Source organism: Schistocerca piceifrons, chromosome 1, assembly GCF_021461385.2.
Source record: "Schistocerca piceifrons isolate TAMUIC-IGC-003096 chromosome 1, iqSchPice1.1, whole genome shotgun sequence".
NCBI classification, from domain to species: Eukaryota; Metazoa; Arthropoda; class Insecta; order Orthoptera; family Acrididae; genus Schistocerca; species Schistocerca piceifrons.
Window position 1 is genome coordinate 921,965,213 of NC_060138.1, and position 21,672 is coordinate 921,986,884.

The window sequence follows — 21,672 nt, forward strand, 5'->3', positions numbered from 1 at the left end:
TATATTGATACGCGTCGGCTGGCAATGAATCCGCCACATTCGGTGCGGAGGCACGATTACGTCCGCCCTGCTGCAGGAAATTCTGAGTAGTGACTGTGGAGGATATGGACAGAACTGCAGATAGGTGGCGCTGGATGGGAATGTGGGTCGGCCGAGAGGCGTACCAGATAGTCCGCGCAGTTACGATAAACACTGTGTCCGAGTGGTGCAGTGATTAAGAAGGACATCCCGGCTTCGAATTCCGGTCCGAGATGCATTTTCACTCATCGCCGTCGATGCTGCGCAAAGTCCTGAAGCAGCTGATATCAGTTATCACCTTTCCTTTCCTTTCTCCCTCTTCCCATATTTGACTTTACATAATATGTAACTGTAAGACTACAGCTGAAACGAGAAACGTGAGGATGTATCATCCAGCTGTGTATTCACGTCACGCTACTATCGCCAAGGTCAATCTCTGAGTAGTGACATCCCCGAACGATGCTAACAAGATCTTCCATTCACTTCCGGCAAGTAACGCTAAGATGTTTAAAGATATTCATCCTCTGAAGACATGTTATAAGTTCAGAGAAAAATGTTGGATTGTCTACTCAGTATACTGTTACACAATATTTTAAGACTAGGAAAAGTAATGAAATTAACGTCTTGCACCTAACATCAGTACCTCCACTAATGCAAATAAGATGCCTCTGGTTTATTCTCGTTTTTAGGATTCCGTACGTCAATCGATAAATACTGAACAGGATCATTTGGCTGTTCGTCTGTCTGTCAAGACCCCACTTTCTCAGGAACTGATAATGTCATATACTGTCTACATTCCCTTGGAGTTGTGTAAAAGTTATTTTGATGCTTATCAGTTTCGAGCAATTTTTACCATCCTCAGACCCTCATACCATGATGGTAGGCCGTGGTGGCTGACGTTCGTGGATTAATAACGCCCACGCCATTCTCTCCCATGGCCTCCCATCATGGTATGAAAGTCTGAGGATGGTCAAAAACCGACAGAAAGCGCTTACCATCAAAATAACTGTTTTTGTAGTCGAGACTGTGTCCATTCTTAAATTACTTTTTGCCTGACCGATGTTCTCCAAGAGAAATGTTCTCAAACATTACTAATTAAGCTTCTAAGTCTTCATCCTCAAAACATGACATTTACGTCACGTATTTTGACACGCGCAAACTCGTTCATCAGAGCCTATCAGGTACTTCCCGTTGACCTAGGATCATGAAATTTGGCAAGAAGCGAGGTTTCACAGCACAAGTAAATGAAAAAAGTCTCAAATTTAATTTTTAATGACATCACAGGAAAAAAAATGTTCTCGTTTGTTATCTGTCTGTTGGTCCGTTAACCTCCATGTCGACAATAGGCAAAAACCGTCGAGATTCTCGAATCCCCCGATGGAATCTGCAGAATACATTCAGTTTCCACTTTGAATGTCATTTACTGGAATTTTTTAACAAGGTGTTGGCGAGATACGTGACATCTTTACCGACACAGCTGTCTGCTAAGATTTTTCAGCAGTTCTGCTAGGCAGCATACACTTGAGTGATATTCCAGAACAGGTCATATCAAGTATTTTGCAAGCATTAGCTTTCACAGACAGATGATACTTCCTCTAAGCCTATCAATCAATTCTGATCAGTTTCGAAGTTAGCCTCTCTCGATGCCCTCCTTTCCTTACTTAAATTATATTTGCTTATTAATATGTATATCTTTTTGAAACAGTTTTAATTTAACAGAACGACAGTGTGTGGAGCGCCAAATTTTAATAAAGATAACCAGCGCGTGCTTAGCGAGGCTGACATGACCGCATGTCACTCTCGGTGTGTAGCTTAATTTCAGCGTCCTTCATAATGGGTCTCCAGGCAGTTTCTACATACATCATTTACAAGTTGCACAGAATACGTTCTGATGTGATGCTCTAAGTACCCTATTTACCTGTGTTAACTAGCACATCCGTGATACATGGGTCGTCATGTCACTCAGGTTTTCCCCTGCTGCTTACCACTTGTGGGCTATTGCTCGTGGAACGCCAACAACCATCATGACAAATATTATTATACAGACGTTTTCTTCAAGCAGATCTGGTCTCTGAGACGTAGAATGTTGTTTGTATTTTTTTTAATTTTTATGGCACGGCGTCCCATATATTGGTCCTCTCACATGGCGTGAATTTTACATGCGTAGTCATAAAATAATCGTATCACAAAAACCTTGTGGTTTTCACAGCTCTTGACTATAGTCATGTATTTTCACGTAAAGATACGCAACAGTACTTAAAATTTTGTATGCTGTGAACTATCTGGCCAACGACCTTGCCGCAGTAGTAACACCAGTTCCCGTCAGATCACCGAAGTTAAGCGCTGTCGGGCTGGGCTAACACTTGGATGGGTGACCATCTCGCCTGCCGTGCGCTGTTGGCAAGCGGGTTGCACACAGCCCTTGTGAGGCAAACCGAGGAGCTACTTGATTGAGAAATAGCAGCTCCTGTCTCAGAAACTGACATACGGCCGGGAGAGCGGTGTGCTGGACACATGCCCCTCCATATCAGCATGCAGTGACGCCTATAGGCTGAGGATGACACGGTGGCCGGTCGGTACTGTTGGGTCTTCATGGCCTGTTCAGGAGGAGTTTAATTTCTTTTAGTGAACTGCCTACTTAATTTCACGTGACAGACTATTCTCGTTGATCAAATATTACTTAAAATTGCTGAGCACTCGCTTTTCACTAGTTAAACGGCTCTGAGCACTATGCGACTTAACTTCAGAGGTCATCAGTCGCCTAGAACTTAGAACTAATTAAACTTAACTAACCTAAGGACATCACACACATCCATGCCCGAGGCAGGATTCGAACCTTCGACCGTAGCGATCGCTCGGTTCCAGACTGTAGCGCCTAGAACCGCACGGCCACTCCGGCCGGCTTCAGTAGTTAATATATTTGACTGTATGAGTACTCATTATGAAAATATAATGTTCGTACACACTTAACTCTCTAAGGCAACGTCCGTAGACATAATATTAAATGTTCTCTTTCTAGAGAATTTAACTGAACATCTTTTGTGCGTCGTATTTTGACTTGTTACTTTGTTCAACCTCGACGAAAAACATAATGAAATGGCGTTATCCGTACCACACAGAACTGACTCATATTACAATAAAGGGGGTCTTGACCTCCTTTGGAAACGTCATTGCTTGACGTTCATCGTAGTATGGCCACCACAATGGTCTGCAATTAACGTGTCCTGTAAGAAACGCTGAAGTTCCAAGATCGATTTCAGTTGATAATTTCAGAGCTTTTGGAACTGAATGGTCTGGAATGCAGTCCTGTGAATTCACATGCCAAGCCGTTAAGCGGACTGAATAGATATGCTAAAATGGCTTGCTAGCAACCGAAAAGGAGTCATACCTGGAGCCTGCACTATAGTCTGATTAAAAATAAAAATTGACGTTTCACGCGTTGGAGCTGGTTTCCTCCAGTCAGAGGCCCCAACGTCATGTCCGAATAGTTGGCCGTTATCAAAGTGCCATAACAAGTGGTCAGTTCACTACAAAATCCTTGTCTGACTTCCTTCCGTGACATGTTTGGATTTCAAATCATAGGTGTGTCACTTTTATTTCATGTTTCAGTGCACATAATAACCCCACCACCAACAACAACAACACGAACACCACGCCACCCACACACACACAAAGATCACACAGTAAGACCACCACCGCCACCACAACAACAACAACAACAAAAACACAACAACAACACAAGACGTCGACAACGACAACAACAACAACAACAACACAACTACACCCCCCCCACATACGCACACACACACACACATACACACACACACACACACACACACACACACACAACGATTCTAATGAAATGCACACACTTCATACGCAGCACCAACCAAACACTACTGGATATTCCCACTCAAGACGCGATGCAGCGTCACGTATAGAGTTACCGTAAGTGCAGGGATAGGCTAGCATTAGTTAACATTCGCACAACATATGCGTGAAGGCAAATTTTTGAAGGCTGCAATTCACCGTGAAACGCGTACGTCTCATATGTACCAGCGATGGCGAGGCATGACAGAATCTCTGACCAGAGAGTTATTTATCGTTGCTAGTCTGCGCTTGACCGCGCGAGAGTGCTGTTGCTAGTTGCAGTCAGTGCTAGTAGCGCGCGCGAGACAGTAGTCGTGTGTGAGGAGTCGGCGGGCGTCGACATGGGTCTCTGGTCACGATTCAGGACGAGGTATATTGCTATCAAAGGTAATGAAGCAGCATTGCGCTCAGCCAATAACATCTGTTAATTGTAATTAATTTGTTCAAGAAATGCCCCAATAATAATTTTGTTTTCAAAGCAATCGTTTTTAAGAAAAGAATCATTCCAATTGAAACAATATTTCCTATGCTTTTCCTCCCAGAATCAATTTATTAGATTAATTATTGCACAGGGCCTAAGATCAGCGATGCTGCCCGATTATTGTGGGTTTAATGATTAATGTTCATTTCTCAATTTTTGTGTCGAGTTTACATTGCGCCATTATTTTTCAATATTTCTGTAGCGAAGGTACGGTCGCTTTTATTTCAATTTAACGATGTTTTGTGGGAGCTCGACAACATTTGGGTCGTTATTATTCAGTAATCTTGTGGGGAACTAACTTTTGGCACGTTTTCATTATCATTGAGTTTTCTTTTATTTTTGCTGGGAAGTCACAATTTGGGGTCTATTCACATTAACATTTGTATTGTCTTGTAAAAGTTTGCTGGGAGGTTACGTTTAGCACGATGTCCATTCACATTTAATTATTTTCCATCATTTTTGTGGGGAGGTTACAACCGTTGAGACTGGGTAGTGACAGTTACTACTTCAGCCCCCTTTTGAGGCATTGCGCAATGATTATCACAGAAACCTGACGTGTAGAAGGTCTTACAATCGAATCTCCTCAAACGTAAAGACCTTTTTACTTTCTAAATCTAATCAAACGAAGTTGATTATTACGTTTATTCAGTTAATTGCTTTATACGTAAATCTTTTATTTCTGATACTTTACCACGTTATTTTCATCATCGTATTGATTTCTTTTTTGCTATTGTCTTTCTTCCTAACATTCTTTTTTCATCTGGAATATTTCTGTGTTGCTTTATAATCTGCAGCGAAGCTCCAACGAGGATTTCTCATCGGTTGGTAACGCGGCAGCTCGTGTCGCCAGTAGGAAGAACGGGTTAGTTCTAACGATAGTTAGAAATTACAGTTTGCTGTTGGCGCTGAAACTGAATTTTTTTATGTCTTGAGTTTGCCCGTAGAGGTTATCTCTAAGCGCCGTGAGCCATGAGATCGAGACCTCAGTCGTGCCGCAGCCTGGTGACCGCCGTCTTCTAGGATATAATACACACGCGGGGGTTGTAGTTAGCTTAGGACATGAGTTAAATTCAGGGCTACAAAAATATTCGTCTGCAGCAGCTTAGCCATTGGTCATTTAAAATCCGCTCTCTACAGAGCATCTCGCATTTTCGACATACCTCGCTATGGTCACTTCCAACATTGCTCCATGTTACACATTAACAGCATTTGTGAAGTGACCCGCCGTATTTGTGTGCTACCTATAACCGAGAGGTAGCCTTGCCGCAATGGTAGCACCGGTTCTCGTGAGATCACCGAAGTTAAACGCTGTCAGGCCTGGCTAACACTCGGTTGGGTGAATGTCCATGTCTGGTGACCCCTGTTGGAAAGCCCTGGTGAGGACAATTATTGAGGAGCTACTTGACTGGGAATTAGCAGCCCCGATGACGAAAGCTGTCCCCCATACCAGCATCCAGTGATGCCTATTGGCTGCGATGATACAGCGGTCGGTTTGTACCGTTGGGCCTATTCGGAAGGAGGATTACAGCCAAGTGAAAACAGACAGGCAATGTGGCAACATTGAAGCGACCAGTGACAGACGTTAGCTACCAAGTTATTTTAATGTGACTAGCGACTGAGCGAGGCGCAGCATTCTTCCTTCGTTATGCCGTAAACACGTTCCTTCCACCTTCCAGTAGCTCAACTGAACTTGCAGACAGCTCAGTGAATTGTACCCGGACCTTGGCTCTCAAGGTTACACTCCCTACGTTTTCTTCCCATTTTCCTCCCCTTATCCCTTCCTGCCGCCTCAGCTGCGTTGGCAGCATAATTGGCGACGCGTGACGGCGGCACCTAATGGTTCCGGAGCTGAAGTGAACGTCGCTACGCAATGCCACCTTTCTGGTGGCTCGTGCTTGCAGTTGCGTAAATCCACCCATTCAAACTCATGCATTTGCTTCAACCGCTTATTGAAGAGAGGATAGACATTTTGCTCAAAGTTGAAATCTAGTAGTACAAATAAAAGTGTCCAATGATTCAACGCTGCCTTGTAACCAAAGAAACGTTAACCTAGTTCTACTTTTTTTGCATCTGCACTTTGAAGACAGAAGTTTCGAACCATTTTAATGAATGTTCGTGGAGCATTAAGTCTGACAGGTCTCTTCCTCCCCACTGCTTGCTTGTGTTCTCGTATCAAACGATGATCATTATTGTGAGTATGACTGCTTTAAGTGCTTACGCATTGCCATATTGTGCTTCTGCCCGTACGGGTGAATATGGAATAATAATGGAAGGAAGAGGGTGCCATCGCATTTAATGAACCCTTCCTTAGATGTGTGAATCAATGTGTCTTAGCAATTCCTTTCGTGACGGATATCTCAAATATACACCATAAAAAAGATGAAGGGCTTTTCGGAAAGATGAAATTTTATTCTAATCTTACGTGGCACATTTTCGAGAGTTCCTTACTGAACAATGCGAATTCCGAAACTTGATGAGACATTCAGGAAAAGTTTGTAATTGCCTCAGGACACTATGGCATATCCTACGGAGCAGAGGTTGAACACTAACGACTTTTCTCTACCCAGTCGCAAAGCTGGTGACACATCCATTTAGCAAAGGGTGACAATTCGATTCGTGTTTCCGTAGTATCCACACAGTATGAAGCAAATATGTTGCGTTGACAGCACAATTAGCAACGCGTGACAACGGCACCTAATGGTTCCGGCGCTGCAGTAAACGTCGCTACGCACTGCCATCCTTCTGGTAGCACGTGGTGGCAGTTGCGTAAATCCACCCATTCAAACTCATGCATTTGCTTCAACCGCTTATTGAAGAGAGGATAGACATTTTGCTCAAAGTTTTGTTTATTATTTTAAGTACGTAAGTTTTCAAAAAGTATAAAACATTGTACCCTATACTACTTGCTCAAACTGTAAGTTGCCTTCACATGCCACCGAGCTGGTGTGTGTGGGTATCGTTAGATACAGCAGCTGAGGTGGCAGGAAGGGATAAGGGGAGGAAAATGGGAAGGAAACGTAAGGAGTGTAACCTGTCGCTTGTCACATTAAAATAACTTGGTAGCTGACATCTGTCCAACATAGCAAGCATTGCAGTCGGGACATTCGATTCTATAGACACTTGACCTATGGAAAAGATTTATTTAATCAACATTATTTTTTCTAAAAAGTGGTCCTCTTGGAGGAGTTCGAAATCCTCTGTCATCAGGCATCGTCTCGAGTGACGCGCAGCATTCTTCCTTCGTTATGCCATAAACACGTTTCTTTCACCTTCCAGTAGCTCAACTGATTTAAAATCCCGCTTCGTTTTTACGATCTACTGCGACAACTTCGCTGGACTTTGCTTCCAGCCGTCTACCAGTTTGTCCAACTGAACTTGCAGACAGTTCAATGAATTGTAACCGGACTTTGGCTCTCATGAGCCTTCGTCTAGTGTGACACTGTTTAGTAAGTATCTGGCCACAAAAGGTGCCTAAATCTGGGAGCTGTTTAAATATCATTTGGCTTCGACTAATATACGACGATCCCAACAGACGCACTGATCTGACAATAATGGCCTGCTTATGATTACACTCTTCCCAGATCTCATATGAGTACAAAGTTTCTAGAGACAAATGTATTGTATTTCCCATATTATTATATGATGTAATTTACAGTTTATTAGATTTGACACCAACTGTGTAAATGATAATGGATTTGTACTAAACTCACAAGAGAGAACGTTTTAAAGCAGAAAGCGCCCTCGCCTTTCGGCATACTGCTGATGCTACGACGACTAGCAGCACCACCCTTATCTGCTCCAATTCATTTAATTGTACCTAATACGAAGTTTTATTAAAAATTTTATTAACTTAGGAATTTGAACAAGATGTTTTGAATTTTTGAACTATGTTCAGTTATCAAATGGTCAGCAGTAACTGACGTCACTGGCTGGATCACCTCGTATAACTGTAAAACATTAGTCACGGGTTTTAGTAACAGTCATCGTATTTGTTTTATGTACACAAGTTTCAAAAAGTGTAAAATAATAAATAAAATGACAGAAAATGGCTTCAAATGGCTCTGAGCACTATGCGACTTAACTTCTGAGGTCATCAGTCGCCTAGAACTTAGAACTAATTAAACCTAACTAACCTAAGGACATAACACACATCCATGCCCGAGGCAGGATTCGAACCTGCGACCGTAGCGGTCGCTCGGCTCCAGACTGTAGCGCCTAGAACCGCACGGCCACTCCGGCCGGCAAATGAGAGAACATACGAATTGTAAAATAAAGTTAACACATGTTGTCAATGCATAATACATGTAGGAAGGTGCTGTAGGTTATTATCTACGCCAGCTATGTTGCAATTTTAAACAGTAGGCTCAGTATGAACTCAACCTCTGACATGAACAGTTCAGTATGGGACTATGTGCATATACAAGTTTTTAACGTTTTAATTTACATTTACTGGTATGTATTTCATGATAGACTTACACTCAAAGCTTTTGCAACTGTACATTAAATATAGCACGCATTTTATCTTGCTGCAACTGGGTCTTCACATGCTTTTTAGCACTGAAGATAGCCACACAGTGACCGAAATCTAGATTTGCAATAAACTGCAGTTGCGACTGATCGCTGAGCTCTATACTACTTGAGATGGATACTGTCGCTGGGCAAAACTATTTCCGATGGAATGTAACCTGTTACAGGTGTCCCAATACAGCATCCGCCAGCACACTTGGGTATATGAAATATAACAGACATGAAAGGCGGCAGAATAACTTGCATTTTCTCTTTAAGCAAAATTTCACACTCAAAACCGTAAGATGAATGGCACCAGTCTACATCTGAGATGAATCTAGTAACTGGGAAGTGACGAAATCCATTAATAATTAGAGAAGGCCATTATGTAAACTACGGACGGGAATCGTTATACAACAATATTTCCTGGCTTCTGTTGCTCTTAAGTGTAACTCTTAATGCTGACGAAAAGACACTATCCTATCAATATTTTAGCATATGTCGTCCAATTTTGAACCGTAGTACGTTATTGCAGAAAATGAAAGAAGATACTTCACAATTCCGTAAAGGTATCGCACACTCATATTTAGCAAGCGATGAAATCGAAAGTGGAGCACGAAAAGGTAAAAGGTAACGAGGGGCGCGAGGGAGGGGGGGGGGGAGGCCATAGAACAACTCTATCTAATCTTCGCATCGATTACAACCGCAGGATAGTAGGTTTCCTTCATCGATTACGGAACGGATTTCGTTCCGTTACTGTCGTAATTTTCTTGTTTCTACCTTTTCTTTGTTATTAAGTGTTAAGTGGAGGTCATGTACTTGTCGTAGGAGTATGTCAGTGAGATCTCTTTGATTTACACAAGACAAATTAATGCGTTATTTTCCAGCGTGTTTCTGGATGCTGTCTTCTGGCATTCACTTCAGATAATTGGCTTTAGATACTATGACTTTAAAGAAACCTGGGGAAAAAGGCATTTCATCTTGTAGGATTGTTAATGGAATGATTTGGTGTTCTTTTTCTTCTGATCATTGTCCATAAAGCATTTTCAATCTTGATCTTTTACTCTGCTGTATAAAAGTACCTCGTAATTATTTGATTAAAGGTTGTACAAGAAAATCCATTCAGAAAACAGTGTTTTTACACTTAGCCTTCCGTCTTTTCTCTTGATCACTTTTTCTGAAAGCCTTACGAAATAGGCCGGCCGCGGTGACCGAGCGGTTCTAGGCGCTTCAGTCTAGAACAGCGCGACCGCTACGGTCGCAGGTTCGAATCCTGCCTCGGGCATGGATGTGTGTGATGTCCATAAGTTAGTTAGGTTTAAGTAGTTCTAAGTTCTAGGAGACTGATGACCACAGATGTTAAGTCCCATAGTGCTCAGAGCCATTTGAACCATTTGAACATTACAAAATACATCTCTGGCTACTTGGATAATTCTGTTTAAATTCCGTGAGCCAAAGTTGAAGTGATGCTTGTGTACCAGGGAACGATAGGCTGTATAAGGATGGTGCAAACAGTGAAGTTACATTTGACAGACACATTTTAGAGGGTCAACAAGGCTTTGGATGCTTGCTAAGAAAACAGTTGCCTACGGTGTACTGCCACCCTCAACTTCCTAAGACTATGTGCCAGTTTAGACACTGATAGTGGCATTGTCCTAACACATTTGATGCAAAAGAAACCAATGGCAATCGGCACCTGTAGAATGCTATGATAGAAGCATTATAACTTTGTACTTCAGTATCTGTAGGAGCACTTGGTGCCATGACCAAATGCCATTTTGTTTAACGGTCTTTGGAAGTTGAAGTACTGGAGTACTAAAATGTTAAAGCGAACAGTACACTTAGGGAAATAGCTTTGTCTCAGGGCTTCTGTATACTGAGAGTAAGGGTGAACCTAAATCGTCTCTGTGAACAAACTTAGAGAATCCTTGTTTCCTAATAGCGAGTTCTAAGAAAAACCAGAATTCTCTCGTGAAAGTTTGGGACTCAACCAATAAGGAGACTCTGACGTAATGGGGCGATAGCTACTGTACAATTTAATCAGACGACGATCGTGTTCAGTACGTAATTTTACAGGTTTTTTTCCAGAATTATATTACGTGGTATCATAAACGGGATAAACCCTATCGACACACTCAAGCCGGATCATTTGCAGCCACAGCATCGAAAGGATCCTCACTACCAACGCTGCTGGTGTTGATCATCAGCTACAAGAGAAGCTGCAGCTGGTTGCCTGCTGTCTCCCTACAACGTTTCCGAGCAAAGTGCTACAAACTTGCCAACCGGACTAATAACAGCCAATCTAGAAAATGATGGCGATTCCTTTGCGAAGATCACTTACGAATTAAGTTTTCTTTCTTAAAAATCTTCCCTCCGGTTGGAAAGTAGGATTTTCGTTATTGGTAGTAAAGTCACACAAGTTTGAAAAAGAGAAAAATATTGTACGTTTGAAATAAATAAGGGTAAGGTTTACCGTGTTAACAACAAGAGCTTAGAAACTGAGCACAAGCTCGAAATGGGAAAAGATGGAAGCAGCCATATAGCTTTCAAAGGAACTATTCCAGCATTCACCTTATCTGATTTAGGGAAACCACGAGAAACTTAAATCTTCGTTTTTAGCCTACAAAGTTGCTATCCATTTGAATGGCCGAACAAAATACAGAAAATTTATTTTTGTAGTACTTATTACGGAACTTCAGATACAGAATTTAAGTACAGCTTAATATTAGATAGGGGCATAAGACTGCAAATCAATGTCGGTACACTATTTCGCACCTTGACATGGTTCAGTTTTGAAAGTTTCATTTTCTTGCCTTAATTGGCATAAGGTGAACGCAACAAATTTAAGAATATTAGTAAAAGAAAAAAACTTTATTGGTTCGAATTATTTCAGATTTTTCAGTCCTTTTACAATATCTTGTCTATATTCCGTCTCGCCAGGTTGCTAAGTTGGTTAAAAAACGCGTACGCAGCCTATAGGAATGGTATAGCCTAAATTTTGTTTAATAATTATCGCCGTTTAAATGTCTCAATACTGAGTTAATGAGCCAGAGATTACAACCAGACAGAACTTAAGTATAAAGATGGGAAAAACTGTTTAAACCCGTAATTACTAGTGTCTTATAACCCAGAAAAAAGATGTACTGGAATACCACTTTCAATAATTATTTCCGCAAGGAGCAGATCACTCATTCTTATAGCGCTATAGGATATTTGCAAACATTCACATTTTAGTGGTAACCTTAAAATAATCTTACTAGTCTCATTTTCTGGAAACAAATGCTCTGAAGAAAAGTAGGCTACGTGTAAAATGTGAATTGGCTTTTACATGAAATTGTTGACATTACGTGTTTATTTCCAGACCATCAAAACTGTGTTGCAGGCCTTTAGCACGACTCATTGTCAGGTTCTGCCAATACAGTTGTTATAATGTGATATTTAATTAATAACTTTAATATGTACAGATATTCTTTTTCATTACCGGCATACCACTGGGAAGTTTCTATCCATGGAATTAAAAAACTATAGGAAATAAAACTAACACAACGATACATTGCTGCATACAAACACTGCTTTTCAATAAATTCTAAACAGTTTATATCGGTAGGACGAGAGGAGAGCAATGTGATTCACCAAAAATTGAATCGGATCGCTATCTAGGAGATCATTTTTCGGAAGCATAATGCTTATCACCCTGTTTCATGTTTTATGTATTTTTCGTAAACCACATCAAGGAGAAACAATTGTGGTACTGTCAATGAAGCTGGAGACATCCATTCAAAATATACACCTCGTATGACCCTGCTACTAGTTCTGATGTAGCAATCATTCACCCTTGACTTACCCATGCTGGAGACCACAACACTGTCATCTTTCCATCTTTCTTATCTCTTCCACAAACAGCGAAATTATACATGAGAGTGGAGTAATGCATTCATTGACTAATGAGATTTTTCTTAACTGCAGGTTTCGTTAATGGCTAGCACACATCAACGCCCAGCAGTGAAGGTACCTGAGCAACGATTAGCAACCAGATGTACGGGGGGACATGCTGTTGCAGTGGCCTCCATATGGTAAAATCTATGTGTGTTATTTGGATTGGAATCACTGAAGCAAATGAAAAATATAGACACATATAAACTGGTTTTAGATTTATAGTGCATAAAATATTGTGCAATAGCTTATAAATGTTGTTGTGAACTACCAACCACACAATCACGATTTTTCTGAATAGCAGAACCATTGCTTTGTCTCTTACTGAGGGAGTAAAAGACGTAGTAAAAAAAGGTATTTAAAATTCGACATAAATCGCCAAAATTGATACTGTCTGTTTAGTTATAAACGCTTGTCACTGACTGTACCAAGTCTGTATAGTGCTCTTTAAACGTCAAAGCAGTCCACTACAAACTAAACCATTATCAACAACAGCGTTCACAACACAAAATAAAAAACGCACCTATGTTGACGTGAAACTGTGAGGGCGGTGAAGTTCCCTTCTGCGTCTCCTCCGTCTGCGGTGCCTGAGCCACACACTCCGGCGACGTATTCATCGCGCGTACGGTGTACTTCAGGCACGAGGCACCCCCACAAACCACGGCGAGCACCCGCCATCGCACAGAGTAACTGCACCACGCATGTTGATACTCCCTCAGTCGAACAATTTTAATCTTTGGTCAAAGAATATACTTACTACGTGTTACGCCACAGTCTGTTACGCTTCTTCAATCCTCTGTGCTGTCATAGATATTCGGCTTGTCATACATACCGTGCATAAAGATATGAATAAATAACTTAATCCTTCCTATCGTAACGTTTAATATGAGTGTATATAGGGCTGATGGAACTATTGTAGAGATAGACACCACCAAAACGTCAAAATAGGAAACGTGCAACTGCATAGTTCTAATTTTAATATTAAAGTAGAATATTTTAATGGATTTCCACTGTTTCATGTATCAGGTTGCAATTAAATCCTCGTCTGATCTATGTTTAACTATGGAAGAATGTCTGTTAACGACGTAGAATGGCAAAATGCGCCCTCGTCTACTCATAAATCGTGAGATAATTGAAGACAAACACAGCATTTAGCGCTGCGTGGACTCATTTCCAGACGCTTTATTTCACTTTAGTATCACTACTTTCTTGTTACATCTGTTGTTTACATAATATGTAGGGTGATCAAAGTTAAGTTGGCGCAGAAAACGATTGTATGTCTGGCACTGATTAAGCTAACAGAGTTAATAAATAAAAGAACTAGCCTTCAAATACGATGCTGAAAATAAAACCTTTTCTTGACGGTGCTAAAGTGTTTGCAGTTTACTTTACGTTTCCCCGAAGTTCTTCTTTTCGACCCAGTTTTCTTTTGGGCACGCTGTAAAAGTACGTTAAGTACACAGCGATAGGATTTGCACAAAACTCATATGCGCTGTGCAAGTCTCATACTGGTTGTTGCAGTGGTTGCCCTTACTAGAATAGTGATAACTCCGTCGTAGCATTGTCTCGAGCACTTTACAATGACCTCACAGTCCTGTAAAAGTATTAAATACGTCCAGTAAATTCACAATTTATAACTTACAGTGGAGATTTATTCCATGTTTTATCCATGTTACACATTCACTTTCATATTGAGAGCTAAAACTAATTAAACTAAAAATTTTTGTTCAAAAATGTTCAAATGTGTGTGAAATCTTATGAGACTTAACTGCTAAGGTCATCAGTCCCTAAGCTTACACACTACTTGGCCTAAATTATCCTAAGGACAAACACACACACCAATGCCCGAGAGAGGACTCGAACCTCCGCCGGAACCAGCCGCACAGTCCATGACTGCACCGCCTAAGACCGCTCGGCTAGTCCCGTGCGGCAAAAACTTTCGTCTTTTATGGTAGATAGCCAGACACCAGTACTCTTCCTTCCTTTGAACCCATTTGTACTACAACGGATGTTCCTGCTTCTGTCATCCAGTCTTTGCGTATTCTAATACCGATTGCTTGGATCACTGCCTACTTTTGAAAACTGCATTTTTTTTTTTTTTTCTCATCTTGTCTCCACGCTCTTCTACTTTTCAGACTTCGATGTCCAGAGGAAACAACAAACCAGCGAGCCTGTAAGTAACTTTATTGTTCACTTTTTTCACTCCTACAGTTATTACCATTCAGCAAATAATCAAAATAGAGTTTTGTCAATGAGCATAGTTTGTAATAATTATCAGTTTCAACAAACGCATCGTTAATGGAATGTATACTTTTAGAAAAATAGCTTTTCCGTCTGCCTTTCATGAAAGACACATTGTTGCTAGGTATATTCTTATGAACCAACTGTTATGTGATGTGTGCGTACGTGGAATACCCTCCCCCCCCCCCAACACACTACTAATATTATTTCTAAAACACGGGTTATGGAACTGCAGTAAAGGAATAGACAGTTACTGAGGATTTATGCTGAGAAATGAATAAGTTTCATATTTCTTCAGTAGAATCATAAATATTAATATCTTAACTCTTTAAACGCACTGAAGGAACCTCTCCTCTATTGCGATTGAAGAAGGAGAACTTTCCATTGCTGGATGGAAGTAAGTAATTACTGCGACCTACAGAACGACAGAGAATTAAGAATCAGTTATTTTTATTTCTCTTACCACAACCACAATAATGCGATTTTGCTTTTTTACTGTGATTTACAGAGCGACAGACTGACAGAGAATTAAATGTAAATTAATTTTGTTTCTTTTAGCACACTTACTGTGACACGATTTTAATTCTGAAAAGTTTTACCTTTCATCGGCCACCTTCCGACACAATATGTAGTGAACAGTATGCGTGGTCACTCACGTAATGTACATTTTATTCTGCTTGTGGTGGTTAAGATTTACAGTTTCTGATGGTGGCCAATGTAGGGTCACGATTAAAAGCATGTTTCTGTTTTCGAGTTTGCAGTTAAAACTAACGACATTCAGACTGATGCGATACAGTGTATCTATTTGTTGGACGTGTTCATTTTTGTTATGTGTTGGTCCATAAGAGATTGCGCGTCATAAATTTGATCCTTTGAAAATAGCGTAACGCCGAAACACGTTGCGTCTAACAAAGTCAAAAAAGACTGTAGTCAAGACAAAAGTGTTACTTTATTGTGTCTGTGTCTAAAAAGAACAATATTGTAAATGTGAATCATGAAATTATTCTGTGGCAAAAGGAGCATATTACAAAGAAACGAAAGTATTTTTTAGATCTATCAAGTTTGAAACGAAAGCTGCTGACATAAAAGCAACGTGATTACTGCGAAGTATTATCTTTCACTGTAAAAACTGTCGAGAGATGAAGCAGTAGCACATCCCTACCATTTATGATACACTTCTCGTCAATCTTAATTTCAACGGCATTAAAGACACAGAAGTAAAATTTATGAATTTTTTATATTGGTCATATAATATTAAAAATATACGACGCTCTTGCCAGACGTAGAAGGGATAAATTCCGTAGTTTGCTGTTAACAGATTCAGTGGAGTAAAGGTAAAAGAATCCTGAAATATGTAGTCTTATGGGATTATTGAAATTTAGCCCAGTGCTCTTTATCGTATTGGACGACTCAAACTACAAATGGCAACTGTAGTATGAACTAGAGCGACAGTCTTAATTACGCACGTCAAGTGCAAATTAAGTGAACCAAGCACAGTAGTTTTCAATTGTCAATCTAGGCATCAGGCCCTGCAGCTATCAGTACCCAAACGGGAACATTCTTGATGGTTCCGTTACGAAGAAGATCAGTTTGGATTCCGTAGAAATGTTGGAACACGTGAGGCAATACTGACCCTACGACTTATCTTAGAAAATAGATTAAGGAAAGGCAAACCTACGTTTCTAGCATTTGTAGACTTAGAGAAAGCTTTTGACAATGTTGACTGAAATACTCTCTTTCAAATTCTAAAGGTGGCAGGGGTAAAATACAGGGAGCGAAAGACTATTTACAATGTGTACAGAAACCAGATGGCAGTTATAAGAGTCAAGGGACATGAAAGGGAAGCAGTGGTTGCGAAGGGAGTGAGACAGGGTTGTAGCCTCTCCCCGATGTTATTCAATCTGTATATTGAGCAAGCAGTAAAGGAAACAAAAGAAAAATTTGGAGTAGGTATTAAAATCCAGGGAGAAGAAATAAAAACTTTGAGGTTCGCCGATGACATTGTAATTCTGTCAGGGACAGGAAAGGACTTGGAAGAGCAGTTAAACGGAATGGACAGTGTCTTGAAAGGGGGATATAAGATGAACATCAACACAAGTAAAACGAGGATAATGGAATGTAGTCGAATTAAGTCGGGTGATGCTGAGGGAATTAGATTAGGAAATGAGACACTTAAAGTAGTAAAGGAGTTTTGCTATTTGGGGAGCAAAATAACTGATGATGGTCGAAGTAGTGAGGATATAAAATGTAGTCTGGCAATGGCAAGGAAAGCGTTTCTGAAAAAGAGAAATTTGTTAACATCGAGTATAGATTTAGGTGTCAGGGGGTCGTTTCTGAAAGTATTTGTATGGAGTGTAACCATGTATGGAAGTGAAATATGGACAATAAATAGTTTGGACAAGAAGAGAATAGAAGCTTTCGAATTGTGGTGCTACAGAAGAATGTTGAAGATTAGGTGGGTAGATCACGTAACTAATGAGGAGGTATTGAATAGGATTGGGGAGAAGAGAAGTTTGTGGCACAACTTGACTAGAAGAAGGGATCGGTTGGTAGGACATGTCCTGAGGCATCAAGGGATCACAAATTTAGCATTGGAGGGCAGCGTGGAGGGTAAAAATCGTAGAGAGAGACCAAGAGATGAATACACTAAGCAGATTCAGAAGGATGTAGGTTGCAGTAAGTACTGGGAGATGAAGGAGCTTTTACAGGATAGATTAGCATGGAGAGCTGCATCAAACCAGTCTCAGGACTGAAGACCACAACAAACAAACAACAGCCGTTACGAAGAACAAATGTGAATCCATGAGCTGCTCCCAAAACATACTGACAGAAGGGTGAGTCTGAGTCCGAAACCCTCTGAGCCAAATGTATGACATTACTACTCCCTGACCATTAAATGATGATATTGACCAGAAAACTTGTCGTGACAATCCCGCCACTTGAAATTCAGTATCGCTCAGGTCTAAGTTGAGATTGCAATGAAATCTGCCAAGGATTATCACTGTTAATGTATCTCGCCAAGTTCTTACGTCCTTACCATAGGTACCTCTATGGGAGGCCTTACTACTGAGTACGAGTTACTGAATGTTCCACTTCCGTTCCCGGGTGAAACACCACTGGAAGTGGTGAACAGCTGGTTTCGTCATTACACTCTGTGAGGGTTTTTAACATGATTATAAGCTGAATATCTATACCTAGAGGCATTTAGACTCAAATGCTGTACACTGTGAGTCAACTGTTACGTCTACATTGCATGTAGATTATGGTTTAAGACCCTGTCAACCATGCAATCATTTACAGATAGACTGCGAGCGTGAACCGGAAAATGAAGGGGAAATCTCGTGTGTTCTTTTTAATGGAGCCAAGCAGACATTCGCCTTAGCTGATTAGATGTGGCTAGGGAAAACCCAAATCCGGACAGCTGGACAGTGATTTGGACCCCATTGCTCTCAACTGAGAATTCAGTGCTCTGAATGCTGCGCCAGCAAGCATTGGTTGTGCAGTACCAGAAACATCTACTGTCGGGGTGAAGTCTACTTTCTATCACATCCTAAAGGTGTTCATTAGGTTCATATCGAAACTCAGGTCAGTCCAGGCCATTTCTGGAATGTTTATTTCCTACAAATCATTGGCTCATAGATGCTTATGATACGGTTCATTGCCATGTTGACACACTCAATAATGATTCCAAAATACTCCTCCATTGCACTGTGTACAGAAAGCTGTAAATTGTGTTTACTTCCTTCCGCGTTTACCGTGAGTCATCACTCCTAATCATTCTTTTTCCAGTCATGCACTGCGAAATGGCGTCGTTCATCACATCACCTCAAGTGTTGACTACAGAAATATGTGACTAATGAGGAGTTGCTAGGCGTTTGTATCCTATGCTTTTTAAGTTCCTACGCACAGTAATTATTCTAGAAGGACTACTGATAGCAATCTGGAACTCACAAGTGATTCCTTTTGCTGATTTCACTCGATACTTTAGAGCCAGCCTCCGCAATGCTTGCCAGTACGTGTCCGTCAGTAGACAAGGCCTGCCTGGTCTCTATTTAACCGCGGTTCTTCCTTCATGTTACCAGTTCACAATCATATCACCAACAGTCGTCCTGAGCAGCTTTGGAAAGGTTGAAATGGCGCTGATGGATTTTTTAATAAGGTGACATCCAATGACTAGTTCACGTTCGATGTCACTGACAAGGGAACATATCCAGACGTCAGTAACCGCGCTCCATGAAACTTGACGGGTGTGTCTAGAGACAAAAAAATAGTGCAATACGTATTTTTTTGTTTGTGCGCAATTCCACTTTTAAGGGATAAAACACACCCCAAAAAGTAATTTGGCATTTTAGGTTTAGAGAGACTATCTTTAAAATGTTGAAGTATAAAAAATGTTTCTCATGTAAAAGTTGATACGTAATTAATGTTCTTGAAAACTGATAATAAACTTTCGTAATAATCGGAAATTTCGCAAAATACCCACCATTGTTAATTAATTTTGAATAATGAAAGCTTTTTTCACGACATGAAACTTTCAAGCCATATTCATCCCTGTGTAGTAAAACTGTTTTCTGAATTACCATTTTCTGAAAATAAGCTGTACACAATGTACAGTCAGAGTATTTTTAACATGCCTAATTAAAACATCTAAACATTCCCCACTCCTTCCTCCACTGAGCAGGTCGCTGACCCATATGACCGTGTGTGGACGTACTGCGACAGCTTCGTGCACCGTACCTGCGCCCAGTCACGTGGCAGTTTTCGCCATGCCAAAAGAGAAGTGAAAAGAGCGGAGTGTGGGAGGGCAGGTAGTCAGGGGTAGCAGGTGGGAACGTGCCGGTGGAGCCGATACACTCGCACCACGGATCCGACAGCTATTAAATCGCCCACGTAAAGGTCGCGCTCGGTAGGAGGGTGGGTGTTGGCTGTCTGATCGGCCGGTGAATAGGCTACTTACACCCGCTCGATCTAATGAGATTCAGCGACCGTCTTTCTGCCGACTAAGGAGGGCATAGAGACGCTTCCGGTGGCACACCAACCATAATGTCGAGCGCAGGTGTTCCCTCTCAAACACACTGCTGCTGTATATTCACTAGATAACCGTTAAAGAGCCATAGAAGACAATATAATATCACCTAATACTACGTGACAGTGATGCTACTTTGTGACAGTAACATCAGAATAGTGATATCATGCCATGATAGTGGCATGGACTATCCCAAGAGGTTTCCGCAAGGAATACATACCAGGTTGAATGAGGACACACAGTTTAAGAGAAGAGTTTCATGAAAACAGCAGCAAAGAGAAAGAATCTGAACTATTACAATCTCTGGACGACGCTAGGAGAGAGAGGTGGATAACTACTGCTGAAAATTTAAATTTCAGTCATTCCAGCAGGAAGGCCTGGTCACTGATACGGAAACTAGGTTCTGCTTCCATACCATCGAAGAACACCACACCAGTCAATGTCAATGCAGTAACTAACCATCTTTTTGATACCTCTAGAACTCCAAACGATAAGAAGTTCAGCAGACAAGTAAAATCCAAACTCAGGCAAGCCAAGCAGAGAACTCAACCTCCAGACGTATATTCACGACCTTTCTCCATACAAGAAGTTGAACAAGGTTTACACTCCCTTCAGAATGGAAAAGCATCAGAATTAGACGGGATTTATCCGCAACTACTAAAGAACTGCGTCCCGGCTACAAAACAATGGTTGGCATTGTTTTTTAGTATCATATTAGATTCAGGGAAGTTACCCGTAATATTCAAGAAGACCAAAATCATTGCTATCTTTAAGCCAGGAAAAGATCCAAACTTAACTCAAAGTTATCGACCGGTGGCCTTGCTTTCTGTCATGTACAAGCTTTTGGAAAGGCTGATATTGAATAGAATAGCACAGGCAATCGAAGAGTTAATTCTAGTTGAACAAGCGGGATTCCGCCCCGGTCGTGATTGCAGTGATCAAGTCCTTTCACTGACCACTTTTGTGGAGGCTCGTTTTGAGAAAAAGTTGAAGAGCGTCTCTGTCTTCCTTGATCTCACGGTAGCATACGACACCATTTGGAAGGAAGGTCTTTTATTAACACTGATCAAGGTTGTCCACTGTGTGAAGATATCAACTTTAATCGAAAATATGCTAAGTAACAGACTAATTCAAGTTTACTCTGAAAACAGCAGAAGCCGATTCCGCAAATTGAGTAATGGGCTACCACAAGGTTCGGTCCTCTCTCCAGCACTTTTTAATTTATACACTCATGATCTGCCTAACACACTCTCCCACTCCCGCAAATTCATATATATGTGGATGATATCAACCTCACTGTTCAACGTACAAATTTTGCAGAAGCAAAAAATGTCCTCGATCAAGACCTTGCACTCCTGGATGAATACTTTAAGAAATGGCGTTTGAAACCGAACCCTCACAAAAGTGAGGTATCTTCTTCTCACCTAGACAATAGGCTCTCAAATTACCAACCAAGAGTCAATTTTAGAGGGTAAGCATACGGTTCAATGGCACGCCTACATATCTGGGTATGACTGTGGAAAGGACCCTAACATATAAAGCCCAATTACGTAAATCTGCTGCAAAACTTAAGAGCCGTAATAACCTTGTTCAGCGT